The sequence below is a fragment of the Antedon mediterranea genome, chromosome 5 (genome assembly GCF_964355755.1).
Source record: "Antedon mediterranea chromosome 5, ecAntMedi1.1, whole genome shotgun sequence".
NCBI classification, from domain to species: Eukaryota; Metazoa; Echinodermata; class Crinoidea; order Comatulida; family Antedonidae; genus Antedon; species Antedon mediterranea.
Genome location: NC_092674.1, coordinates 18258992 through 18274551, shown reverse-complemented (window position 1 = coordinate 18274551; position 15560 = coordinate 18258992). Strand labels below are relative to the sequence as shown.

Below are 15560 nucleotides of genomic sequence, written 5' to 3'. Positions count from 1 at the left end.
TAAAAAATCATAAAACTGTCAATAAATCTCTAATTTTGACCTTTGACATATAGCCGGCACAAACATTTTTGGCTTAGAGCACACTTTTCATATCTAAAAAAATTGTTGGCCGGATATGGTTGTAGTTGGTGTCCAAATACTCAGAAGATACATATTTCTATTCACTCTAATGGACAGCTTTTGCCAAAAATGACCATGAAAGTTTATTTTTGACCATTGGTCAAGAAAATGGCCATATCAATATCTCTAGTCAAGAAGTAATAATTTTAGTCTCAAATTACTTGCAGAATATATATTTATATTTGCTCTAATACAACAGAAATACACAAAATGTTAAAAAACACCTTACAGTATTTTGACATTTAACCTATAGCTGGTACAAACATTTTTGAGTGGAGCACACTTACATTTTTAATAACTAGCGAATATTGTCTTGCTTAATATCAAAATAGTGGTCAAGAAAATGGCCATACACGTATTTAGAAAAACCCTTTATTTTCATCATATCTCCGTGACTGTTGTGTGAGTATGGTATATGCTATGGATACTTTGTATCTGAATCCTAAGTAGATACATAATTCTATTCATTCTAATAAATAACATCACAGTAAAATCTCTCATCACCAAGATCATTATATATATAATAAATATTATAATTACAATCTAAACTAATCACTGTTTAACAATTTTAAATAACTCTGGTAAATGAAGGACAATTGCTTTACAGTATACTGTTAAAACAATAAAAACAAATCAAAGTAAAGATTGTAGGACTATATATTACTGTATGTTATAAAGAAGATTGTTTATTTACTCGTCCTTTTTGTTGGAATCACTAACTATAATAATTTATAACTAATAGTAATTAAGAAGCTTATCATGTTATGAAATTGCACAGTAAACCTTAAACATCATACTACATCAGTATATGTGATTTTAACTAAAATTAATATTAATAATTTAACAATCCTAAAGAACTTCTTTTTTTTTTTTGGTATACTAAATTCAAATATTCTTTATCCATCATCAATCATGAAAATATACAACAATATATGAGAACATAAAATAAATGAAATGAGAAAACAAACTTAGGTTTGTTTTGGTCAGATTTTCCAGTGTTTCCTCCATTACAATAGGCTGATACCCTAAGAAAATTTCATCCATAGGTCCTATATTAGTCAGGGTCCTCGTGTATTTCCGTAGGATTTTAATAGACCGGGCGCCCGGAAGATTTATTCATGTGAAAAGATACAAAAGGTTTGATGATGTAGTTAGGTGCGTATTAGGGCGAGATGCAATATTCGATATTGCTGCCGGGTCACAGCCTGTACACAGGGCCTGTGGGGATCATAACATAGGGGGGGGGGGGGGAGGTAAAAATGCATTTATTTATATTATGTGAAGCGATACAAGGATAAACTTTTTTGGATATCATTCGCAGTGGGCTACTAATGATTACATCACCAATGACAGCAACTTAATCCTGTACGGGGCGCCAAACAGCAACATTTTAGGGCCACGCCCAAATGGGTTTATTCATGTGAAGCGATACAAGGTTGAATCTTTTTTAATGGCAGCAGTACATATTGGGGATGACAAAAACACCAATGACAGCAACTTTATCCTGTACATAAGCTCAGACAGCAGCCCTAAAGGTCCGCAGTTTCCCCCTATTCGGCTATATACTCGGCGCGTATGTCGTCTAATGGCGTTCAGCTGAGTTAGAAATACGTGATAAGGACTCGGACTGACAATAAATACACAGTAGAATGCTAAAACAATAAGTAAAGAGAGCAGTTGTTTCCTGTACCAAATCATCAAACTCTTAGGAACTCGCCCAAAATGGGTTTATCCATGAAGTGTGTAGGCCTAATCATTTTTGAAAAAATGTTGTTTTTTTTTCACTTTTTTTCGGTACACACCAGCTCTAATGCCCGAGGCTCCATTCGTGATCAACAATGTTGATAATACAAACACATTCACGATAACGAGTGACTTTTATTTTATAATTGAAATGTATCTTTATTTTGGAATAATAAATAACACCAACAAAAACACTTAAAATAACCAACAGCAGATTTGTATTTTAGGGTATCATTTTGAACAATCAATATTATATCAAAATCATTATTTCACAACACAAAATAATATAATTTAAGAATATTTTTCAGATAAACTAATTAATAATTACACTCATAATGATCGACACCGGTACCGATTATTGTGCATTATTATTATAACTCGATTTAAATATTGTTTTAATTACACGCTAGACACTAGTGATATGTCTATATGAAAAAAGGCAACGAAATCTAAATTTGCAACATTTTTTACATAACATAACATAATAGTAAAGTAAATAATAGTTCGAATTCAACATAATCACTTAGAGAATTGGTAAGGTATAGATTAGACTATCGATTGCACACTATTACTAAAAAAAAGTAACCGTTTTTATGTGAATTAGACTGATAAAAACCAACAAAAAACTTAATCTGCCAACATTTTAAACGTCGTTACTTGTCCATAATGGATCGACTACTGTATCGATTACTGCACATTGTTTTACTTTAACTGAACCAAAGTCAAACTTTTAATTAATCATTATGAGTGTAATTATTTAGTTTATCTGAAAAATATTCTTAAATTATATTATTTTGATCGAAATAATGATTTTGATATAATATTGATTGTTCAAAATGTTACCCTAAAATACAAATCTGCTGTTGGTTATTTGTGTTTTTTTAAAGTGTTTTTGTTGGTGTTATTTATTATTCCAAAATAAAGATATATTTCAATTATAAAATAAAAGTCACTCGTTATCGTAAATGTGTTTGTATTATCGACATTGTTGATCACGAATGGAGCAAAAAAGAGAGAAAGAGAGAAAAAAATGATTCATACTTAATGGATAAACCCATTTTGGGCGAGTTCCTATGAGTTTGATGTTTGATGATTTGGTACAGCAAACAACTGCTCTCTTTATTTATTGTTTTATCATTCTGCTGTGTATTTATTGTCAGTCCGAGTCCGTATGACGTATTTCTAACTCAGCTGAACGCCATAAGACGACATACGCGCCGAGTATATAGCCGAATAGGGGGAATCTGCGGACCTTTAGGACTGCTGTCTGAGCTTATGTACAGGATAAAGTTGCTGTCATTGGTGTTTTTGTCATCCCCAATATGTACTGCTGCCATTAAAAATAGATTCAACCTTGTATCGCTTCACATGAATAAACTCATTTGGGCGTGGCCCTAAAATGTTGCTGTCATTGGTGATGTAATCATTAGTAGCCCACTGCGAATGATATCCAATAAAGTTTATCCTTGTATCGCTTAACATGAATAAATGCATTTTTACCCCCCTATGTTAAGATCCCCACAGGCCCCATGTACAGGCTGTGACCCGGCAGCAATATCGAATATTGCATCTCGCCCTAATACGCACCTAACTACATCATCAAACCTTTTGTATCTTTTCACATGAATAAATCTTCCGGGCGCCCGGTCTATAATGGCCAAAGTGAGATTTCACTAGATTATGGTGCTAGGATACCAAAAATGCTAGGTAACAAATTTTCACGATTCCGTAACCATGGTAACAGTCCAAAGTTAAAAATGGACTTTTATACCCAATTTATAACCGCCTCATGTCGTATTATTGGAGGTATATTTAGAGTGTCATTCTGACGACTGGAGCATTCTCTACGGAGCGCCATTTTTGGTCGCCATTTGAATCGAAATTGTCTTACTGTGAATGTGGTTACTGTTAGATATATAAACAAAATATACAAAGAACATTTATTACTGTGACTGTGGGTAGATTACTGACAGTTGCTTCTCAACGTTTTTGTATTAATTAATGATTATAAAAAATATAAACGTCGTAGTGGTGTATCGTTACATGTACTTTGCTATTTCAATCGACTATAACAGGGACAGTTTTAAAAAAGTATTATAAATCGTAAATGTTTTACTGTGTTTAGTGTATTATTGATAGGCCTATAAAACATTTAAAACAATATTTCGTTACTGAGTGGATAGAGAATATATTTAAAAATTGTTCTTTCCATCCTCTTCCCCATCCCTCAACTCTAATGTTATATACAAAACACAAATTGGGTTTGTTTAAATGAGTTCAAATAAAAAAATTGGACTCATTTTTAAGACAAGTCCTAATTCTCAGGCTGCTAATTTTACATAAATCATCGTGTCTATTTATTCGTTTCTGTAAACGATAATGTACTATAGTTCTGCGGTACGTACATTTTTTACGCTGAAATTACTGTGTATTCGAGAACCATCTAGTATATAAAATAGAAATAAAGTCACTTATAAGTTCTAATATATATGTTCGTATGTTAATACACTGTGTTCAAGTGGACCCAATTTGGCACCAGTGGAGCACAGTGATATAAAATAGAAATAAATTCACTAAATTGTAATATCTTTTCGTATGTTAATACACTGTGTTCAAGTGGACCCAATTTGGCACCAGTGGAGCACAGTGATATAAAATAGAAATAAATTCACTAAATTGTAATATCTTTTCGTATGTTAATACACTGTGTTCAAGTGGACCCAATTTGGCACCAGTGGAGCACAGTGATATAAAATAGAAATAAATTCACTAAATTGTAATATCTTTTCGTATGTTAATACACTGTGTTCAAGTGGACCCAATTTGGCACCAGGGGAGCACAGTGATATAAAATAGAAATAAAGTCACTAAATTTTAATATATTTTCGTATGTTAATACACTTTGCTCAAGTGGATCCAATTTGACGCCACTGGAGCAAAGTGATATAAAATAGAAATAACTCTTCGTATGCTAATACACTGTGCTCAAGTGTGCCCCGGAAATTGACTTATGTTTTGAAATATGAAACAAATATATAAGTCTCCAGGACCAGCCCTACCATGGTTGGGACTGAGCTAAGAAAAGTTTGAAAAATAGAGCTGCTAGGTGCCTGGAAATTGCACCTATACTTTGAATTATAAAATAGTTTATCCATCCTGTATTACTGGCGCGTTTCTCGCTGTTGGATGCATATAAAATAATTGGAGAGTTTCTCGCTGCTGGATGCCCGAAAATTGCACATATACTTTGAAACATGAAACAGAATACTGTTTTAAGTCTACTATACACATCATTCACCAAAAATATTTACCATATAGAGGAACGATTGTTTTAACAAGGATAAATTGAAAGCCAAAACGAAAACATTGTTTATTGAACAGGTCTGAGAGACTACTGTCTCTCTTATAGACTAGATTTTCTTCTCCAAGACGTGCTTTTGGGGTTTTCACATACACCCAGTACGAGTTTTCCAAATACCCATTTTTTCAGCCGTAGTAAGTACAGTAAGCTTCCGCGTGACACAGTTTCTTAATGCTTCCGTCCTCTTGAATATAACTGCCTAAAGGCGCGGCTCGAAAAAAAATGTACACTACACTAAGCATTATAATGCTAACTATCACTGGTTATACCATAGATTGATGACTAGAAGGATATGCATCAGTTTGAGATCAAAGGTTCCATGTCTTTTGACGACAGGCCATACACAATATATATATATATATATATCAATTTACGTTAGGGCAAAATTCGGTAAATCGCGCGTTACTTCTAGAATGTTTACTCGATGGTATATAAAGTTGGTTCGTACTTTCGGTACTGATTTTAACCACCTGATGTAACCCTGTTTACTAATTAAAGTGAGTTAGATAATTAGTTATTGACAAATAAAACGAATTGAGGTTCAACGATTTGCCCCAAATAGGGGTGTTTTCTGATCACACCGTCTAATGAATGTCGATGCTGTAAATACCCGCACATAAGAATACGAGGATGCTTCGCATTTACCTATCTCCTTCTACGATAATTGTTTTTAATAGCCAGCTGAAAACCGGTTAAACAGCTAGAGTACAGCATCATAATGTTGAAGACAGGCCGATTTTATTTAAAATTACTATTTTGATAGATTTTCACCTCACATGATTATGAGACAACTAATGATCCAGCTTACACCTCACAAGATGATAAGACAACTAATGATCCAGCTTTCACCTCACAAAATGATGAGACAACTAATGATCCAGCTTTCACCTCACAAGATGATGAGACAACTAATGATCCAGCTTTCACCTCACAAGATTATGAGACAACTAAGGATCCAGCTTTCACTTCACAAGATTATGAGACAACTAATGATCCAGCTTTCACCTCACAAAATGATGAGACAACTAATGATCCAGCTTTCACCTCAAAAATTATGAGACAACTAATGATCTAGCTTTCGCCTCACAAGATTATGAGACAAATAATGATCTAGCTTTCACCTCACAAGATTATGAGACAACTAATGATCCAGCTTTCACCTCACAATATTATGAGACAACTAATGATCCAGCTTTCACCTCACAGGATTATAAGACAACTAATGATCCAGCTTTCACCTCACATAATGATGAAACAACTAATGATCCAGCTTTCATCTCACAAGATGATGAGACAACTCATGATCCAGCTTTCACCTCACAAGATGATGAGACAACTAATGATCCAGCTTTCACCTCAAATAGACCTACCTGATTTTGGCATTCAAACTGTACAGCAAGTCACAAAACCTCCTTCAAATGCGCTTTCGGATAGTGGACTGTATGTTGTATTGGATGGGGAAGTCATGCCATCACAGCCTCTTGTAATTCGGTACTTTAAAGACATACAATCGTCTTACAGTGATAAAATAAGAAGGAAAATTGCTTCGAGAAGTGAGTGCATTTACGAGAATCCTGATCCATTGAATGATGGGTACAGCGTGGGTGAAGTCTCTGAAGGAAGCAAAGTCTTCGTCCAGTGTAATAATACAGACTGCAGTGTATACGAGTTTCCATCATCAGAAGTTGAAAGCACAGACCCTTCATTTTAAATCATCCTGATGAAGTTTGGGACATCGATGAAGGACATTTGACTTTAGGACTAGTTTGCCGAAATCATAACCACCCAGGTATTTCTTACCAGTGGTTTAAAGACAATCAACCAATCAATTCAAATGGATGTGTCCTTAAAATAAAAAAAGCCTGGCTACTATAACTGCATTTTGAAGACTATCATACAATTAGATGACGGTGAGCCAGAGGAAATTAACAGAAAACTAAATACGATCCAAATTGTCAAATCAGGTACCAATCCGACTGAAGTTAAAACGGTAAACCTAGTGAATCAAAAGCTAGATTGTGGAACGGGAGAGATTGAAGGCTTATCGATATCCTGTGACTTCACAAATGCAATAAATCATGGCTCCTTTGGTAAAGTTTTTAAAGGTACAAAGGAAATGGTGGTAGCTGTTAAGCGAATTCGTATGAAACGAGGAAAATGCCCTGAGAAGTTAATCTTCAATGAAGCTGCTGTTCATCAACTCATCGAATATAAGAATATCATTAGATTTGTTGGTACATCGTATATCTTCATTGTTACAGAGTTTGTTGATGGCGAGAACATGGAAGACGTGATTTACTTGCATGATGACGAGGTGGATATGCCAAATAAGAAAATCAGTGTTGCGGAATGTGTTTTGGAAGGTGTTGAACTCTATAATTATTCACCAAAATATAAAGCCAGCAAATATACTCATCGGAAAAGATTTCTTACCTAAGCATTGTGATCTTGGCTTGGCAAAGGTGAAATCTTTTAGTGTAGCTTCAACCAACACTTATATACAGTTGGAACCCCAGAGTATATTTCGCCAGAAACCATTTTAAACAACGAAAAAAGGGTACAACATCCTCGGACATATGATCCGTCGACTTAACTCTCATTGAATGGTTCCAAAAGAGAGACACATGGCATGTGCATGAGCAAGAAGAAGATGATATTGCCTACATACGAAGCTGCATGAAGATGAAGAGAATTCCAGTAATTCAACGTCAATTACATTTACTGATTCCTTGCATGAGTATGGCGCCCCAAGCTGTCATTTATTCGGAAATAAAGATATCTTAGTTTTAAATTAAGATAAACACTAACTTGAGCACGAAACTGCAGCCATGTATATGGCCTTGTTCATTCTTGAAAACACATTGCTGGACACAAATTTCAATTTCATCAGGATCAATAACAACTAGTTTGTTTTACCTATTATACAACTCCGGTGATGTATACATAATGATAGGTTTGCCAGATGGTCATGATATTTCTATGGCACTATATCCGATGACAGTCCCATGTACATGTGTGACATCGTTCAATTCGTTCTGGAAAAAATAAACACTAACATGATTATTATAATATTGTTTGTAGCTTTACAGTTATAATTATAGAAATTGCTGTATTCCTGGAGAGTTCTTTACTATCTACTATCCAATGATATTTTATATAGCCGAATGTTATCGCAGTTCAAAAAGTGATTCTCCATGGAGAGGGAACCAACAAGATGGCGGCTGCAATTGACCAATCAGATATGCCCTACACAATACGCACTACTACGCCTGTGTTGAGTCTGCGTGAGAACTATACGCAACGCAGCGTGTTAAGCGTATAAACGCAAACGCATTCTAGCCGACGATCCTCAACTAATTTCAATTGTGGCAACAAGCATTAGCAATCATATATTATCGTCACCTGAACTCTTTCAGAAAATAATTAAAGCTGTATGTGATAGTAAAACGCTAATTGCTGAAATCAGCCAATCTATAATTGATCAGGTTGCTGACAGTGTTTATGACAGCGTTGCCATGGACAACGGTGTAACGGCTTCTTCGTGAACAGAATGACACTTTATTAGCTGAAAACAGAGCAATGGGGGCGCGCCCGGATATACTTGATGAATTAGAACAGTATAGCAGACGTAACTGTCTACTATTACATGTTGTTCCTGAGTCTTTTAAGGAAAATACAGATATACTGGCACTAGACGTAATAACAACAAGGATCTCAAAGGGGTTGAACTTTGTGATATTGATCACACACATCGTTTTGGCAGAAAGAAACTAAATCCTGGCACCGATGTATTACCAATATCTAAATCCAAACCAAGACCTATAATTATCAAATTCACCTAATATCGCACTCGCTCTGATGTTTTTCGCAATAAACGACAACTAAAAAAATCTGGTTACTCAATTACTGAGAACCTAACATCGAGACGCTTAAATCTTACATCTAGCAACACGTAATGAATCAGTTGAAGCTGCCTGGTCCACAGATGGAAGAGTATACTGTCTGCTAAATAACAAGAAAAAGATCGTCATCAGATCACTTTCTGACCTCAACCATCTTTGATTGAGGTCAGAATCGAGAGATGAGAATCATTTGAGAATGATCAACGAACAGCTAAGTACTCCTTACATAACACTAACTCATAACTGAAAACAACATTCATAAAAGACGTTTTTATTTTCTTTTTCCTTCATATTATTCATCATATCAATTTTGGATTTTATTTATCAATCATTATTTTGATAATCATAATTATTACTTCTATTTTCATCATTAACTGTTGTTTGACAATGTTTTTATTATTAAACTGGTGAGAGTGTGGATCACGGATGAGAGGAATGAAGAAGATAAAGTGGACAGAAGAGAAGAGGAAGTGGTCAGCCAGGGAAACAATGCCAAGCATCAAGATAACTTATATACTTTTTGAATGGAAAATAATAATAATTTAACACTTTAAAAATAAATACACGTTCCATCATTTTTAATTTTTATACTTTGTTGTTTTCATTCATCATATCATAATTTTATCAATATCAGTTAACTTACTTTTAACCAAATGTTAAATTGCAATCTGTATTCTTTTTTTTCTCCTCTAATTTTTAAATACGTTAAGTCATATACTGTTGACGTTTTTTGTTTTTGTATGTACTATGCAAATGATGTAGCCTCTAGCACCTCGCAACATGACCGACTAACCAACTTAATGTGTTCACCTTTTTTAAATGATTCTAATTTTACTACTAATATTGATCCTGATAAACATTTTTTCTCTAACAACCAAAACTTATCTCAATACTACTATCCCAACTCATTCCCGAATACTAAATCTGACTGCTTTTCTACAATTCATTTTAAATCTAGAAGTATCCTTAAAAACAAATGTAATTGATGTAAGTGAAACTTGGCTTAAATATGATAACCCAGCTCCCAAATTACCATTTTACTGCAAATCACAGAGACCATAAAGCCGGTGGTGACGTTGCCATGTATATTCGTGATGGCCTTCAGTTGTCTACAAGAAATTACTTGACTCTACACCCCTCTACATGCGAATCAATTTTTATCGAAATTACCAGACCAAATTTAAAAAACATCGTTATTGGAACAGTTTATAGGCCCCCCCCCCCACCCCCCCCCCCCCCCCCTCTTTTGACCCAAACACATTTTCAGATGAACTAGATTCTGTTCTTTCCACATTATCCAAAGAAAACAAGATTGTGTATATCCTTGGCGATTTCAATATTGACATTCTTTTTACTCTTCAAATATTCTTTATTCATCATCAATCATGAAAATATACAACAATATATGAGAACATAAAAAAAGATGAAAAGGAAAACACATAAAAACTCAAAAGAGCTTGATTAGTTGTGTCCCCCTCTACGTCCCTAACTAGCCTAAAAACTAAAACATAAATAATAAAAAAAAAGCAAAATCCTGCAACAAGTATTATTTTTAAAATTATTTGTAAAATGATAATAAATGTTCTTTAAACAATGATTTAAATATATATATATATATTGATTTGGTACTTTGTAGTTCGTAATTCAAGTCATTCCACAATTTGGGTCCCACGCATGACACAGTAAAACTAGTAGAAGTACGATTACGTTTTCTGAGTCTCATTTTGTCTTTAGATCTTGTTAATTATGGTAAGAATCATTTTTAATAAAGAGCGATGAAAAACGCACGTCCTGATTAGTAGTAACATTATACATGAAAAGCCCAATTTGGTACTTATTGATATCCGCAATTTTAAGAAGTTTAAATTTATAGAAACATTCAGTCATTGAATCATTAAACTTTGACCATGTTATAGCTCGTAATGCCCTTTTCTGGAGTTTAAATAACTCATCTAGATAACTTGGAAATGTACTACACCATATTATGTTGCAGTAATTTAATACTGGTTCAATGAGTGATTTGTATATTGTACAGAGAGCATAGGTTGGTAAAAAATGTCTTACTTATAGTATGCCTACATATCGAGATATTTTCCTAGCTGTAACATTGATGTGATTCTTATATGTGAGAAATTCATCAATATGTACTCCAAGGAATTTAGTTGATTTAACTCTATCTATTCTTTTATTGTTGACATAAATATTTACATTCTCTAATTTACTTGGATTTCGCTGATTGCGGAAAATTATGTAATTAGTTTTTTTAACGGTGATTGATGTTTATTGCACATGAACCAATCCGAAACATATTTTAGTTCACCATTAACTAGTTCTATGAGCGTATCCAAGTTTTCGTGAGATGCAGATATGTTTGTGTCGTCAGCAAATAAAACAAAAGATAACGAGTTTGAGCAATTAAATACATCGTTAATGTACAAAATAAAATGTAGAGGCCTCAGAATTGAACCCTGTGGTACACCGCAATTTATATCCAACAAACACGAACTTGTGTTATCAATAGAGGTAAATTGTTTCCTTCCACTAATATAGTTTCTAAACCATTTAAGGGCCGTGCCTTTTATGCCATAGTGTTCCAATTTTTCACGCTGCTGCTCTAGCCCGCTACGTCCCATTAGGACTACTCAATCAGAAGCTAAAGCAAGCAGCAGTTATAGTTCTAAGGACGACAGCTTTGCGAAAATGGAAACTCCACTATAATTTATTGATTCCAGCTGCTACAGTAGACCCAAAAAACGTCTGGGAAAAGAGTCTATTAGGACATGTCATGCTAAAATTACAAATCCCAAAAGCATTTCTGGTACTGTCAGATATTCATTGAATTATTATCAAAACAGTCCATTCAAGTTTGTGTTTGTAATATGATACTTCACACTTGAAATATCTAGGGTGATGAAGTGACCCCCAGACTTGACCTTAGCAATTAGCAAAAAAATTAACTAAAGTGACAGAAATTGAGTATTTAAAAAAAAAAATATTTATTCACATATAAAAAGAGAAAAGAAACCCAAAAACCATTGTCTGACAGACAATTTAAGTATTTGTTGCTTTAAATTACATTTTTTTCAGGTAAAATAACTATTATGTGACAATAAAATGACACATTAAAAAACATTTGAAATAAACAATATTTTTCAATAAGCGAGCAGCGTTTTTTGTAAGAAATATTTCTTGTTTAGAAGTATATCATGGTTGATGGTGTCAAATGCTTTTGACAAATCAATAAATATTCCGATGGTATTTTTTTTCTTATCAAGCGCATCGGTTATTCGTTCAACCAGATCTATAACGGCCATAAAAGTAGAACTGTTTTTTCTGAAACCATATTGTGCATTATTAAGGATGTTAAACTTTGTGATATAATTATTTACTCTAATTTGAAAAATTTTTTCAAGAATTTTTTAAGCGGTAGGCAGAATAGAGATCGGCCTATAATTACTGACGTCACTTTTATTGCCAGATTTAAAAATTGGAACTACTCTAGCTACTTTCATACTATCAGGGACCATGCCTGTCTCAAGAGAGAGGTTAAAGATATGTGCAAGAGGAGATGCCACAGCAGCAATAATATGTTTTAGAATGCGATTACTTAAGTTATCAACACCTTCTGAATTTGAATTTTTGATTTGACTAACTATTTCAATGACCTCTTCTTCATTCGTAGGATTGAAAAATATGGATTGGGATTGACTCTCTTTCATATATTGTTTAAAGTCAGAATTGTTTACATTTGGTATTTTGTTTGCTAATTCATTTCCAATGTTGGAGAAGAAGTCATTAAAAGCGTCACACATACCTTTTGGATCACATACCAAAGTTTTATTACAATGGTTAATTACCTCATTTGGCCTAACACTCGATTTTTCGATTCTCAAATATGAATTTGATAATGAAGCCGCCATTTTATAAATTCACTGTTTAGTAACCATACCTTCCATGTATTCACAAACCATCCCGTATATCCACTGCTACTCTGCTTGACAACATTTTCACAAATCAGTTCGATCATCACAACAAAAGTGGTTTTTGTTGAGGGCTAAATAAGTAATTAGCTCCTCCTACTGAGTTAGATAAACAATTTAGCTTTGATGGAATCCGATTGTTTATTGAATGTAGGTTTTAACTCTTTGATCCACAGCATATATATATTTTTTTTAGTAATAATAATGATAATATATTCGCTTTAAACTTGAAAATATTAATAACACTGATAATAAATAGATAATAACATTAACTCCATCATATAGGTTAAGTATTGTTCGATCTGTAAGATTACCTTGTTTTTACTATTTCATTTTACTTGTATAATTCGCTTCTTAGTTAAGACTTAAATGTTATTTTTGATACTTTTCTTTTTGTTTTTACATTGCCTTGTAAATTTAGCTTATAAACGTGTGCCGCTGATACAAAAGCGTTTGTTCAATAAATGTATCTTATCTTATCTTTATCTTATCTTATCTCCTTAATTAGGCAATCAAACTTATTGTTACATTTAGATAAGACTCTAGTATTCTGAGATATCACCAGTTATGCCATGTTGTTTTAAGGGATCGCCTATAATACTTTTGTTTAGTAACCGTGTTAGAAAAACAACTTAAACAACTTAGTTTGATGATATTTTACCAGTATTTACTAGTCGTAAGATAGGTGACACCTTAAAGCTCAGGTACACATGAATTTTAAATATAATATCTGTTTAATTGTACATAAATCTAATATTTGTAACAGAAATCAAGACGAAAAAAACATGAATTTCCCTTAATATCATCAAATGCAAAATTTGGCAAAATTCTGCCATAAAAACCAGGAAGACAATTTTTCAGTAGTTAGGTAGTTTAACATAATGTAATAACATGTCTGGTGACTCCCTAGAAGGTGAAAAAAGATGGTGGATATACTGTGGATAATATTTGCTATAGCATGAAAATAAATCTGAAGTTGAATAAAAATACCAGAATGTAAAATTCAAGTTATATTACCTATATTTAGTCATCTGATAACATTTTTTACCTCACTGTTTATTTTTCATAGCTTTTTAAAATGCTTCATTATTTACAAAATTTGTGTACAAAAGAATAGAGATTTTACTGTGTAATTTGAACTATCCCCCCACTGATAAGAAAGTGCTTATGTTCAACAAGCTCATGTAACACAAATAAAATCCAAAAAATTAAGAAACATAGGGGAAACTATAGATCGATAATTATTGGAATGTATGATCAATAGACATTTTTTGCCCGCACCTGTCCTTTAAAACCAAAAGAAATGAAACCCAGAATCATTACTTCACAATGCGTTGTGTACACATTTCAATGTGGTTTGTGTGATACAAACTATGTCGGTTACACTTGCCGACACCTTTACAAACGCATTAATTAACATAACATTGATGATTAATATTATAATAATTATTGTTTTGTATTCACTTGATCTTGAAAATGGTTCTATGATGGTACCGAAACATCGATCTCTCTTTTTGTCATTAAATTTTACATTGAAATTATAATAGTAAACCTTTTTTAATTCGTAAATTAAAATCACTTTATAATAAACACTTTCTCATACAAAAATAAAAAAATAAAAATCATGGATGTCTAATGGATTGCTAAATTCAGTTAAATATAAACACAAACTTTATTCTAAATTCCTCCACCCTGTCCTTCTGTCGCCAATGAAAAAACATACAAAAAAATTCGCAATAAATTAAATACTTTGATAAAACTGGCTAAACAATTACATTACAAGGACACTCTCATTAAACATAAAAATAATATCAAGGCATCCTGGAAAACCATCAATTCACTACTCAAAACCCCAAATAATCGAAACTCTGATATCTCTATCAACTGTAACGGTGAACTGACTAAAGATCCCAATACAATATGTAATGCTTTTAACAAATACTTTGTAGAAATCGGTCCCTCCCTTGCTAATAAAATTCCCCATGTCAACAAGTCATTTAAAGACTTTCTGCCAAACCCAACTCATGATTTTTTATTCTTTAATCCAGTTGATGAGACGGAATTCTAAAAATTATCACATCCTTTGAAACAAACAATTGACGATTTTAAAACAAAACCCATTAAATATGTCGCCATATGTCGCCAATTTGATCTCCTTTCCATTATCCCATATTTGTAATCTTGTTTTAACTAATGAAGATAGCGCGCGTTACTCCTATTTATAAGTCCGGCAATAAATCTGATCTCTCCAACTATCGTCCTATCTCAATTCTTTCAATTTTCTCAAAAGCCTTATTTGGAGAGAGTGATTTATGAACGTACGTCCTCATTCTGTATACATATCTGCTCGTATGAGGGCGGGCACCTTAAAAGAGGTACAAATTTCCAATACAAAAATCGCGGATTGCTCATTTTATGTATAATATTCTTTAGTATATTAGCAAAGATCTGATA

General features: G+C 33.2%; 1 pseudogene; it reads left to right on the top strand.

The window, feature by feature from the left end:
* Positions 1-6356: 6356 nt before the first annotated feature.
* On the top strand, positions 6357-8769 carry LOC140049757 (uncharacterized; annotated as a pseudogene).
* The last annotated feature ends 6791 nt before the right edge of the window (positions 8770-15560 follow it).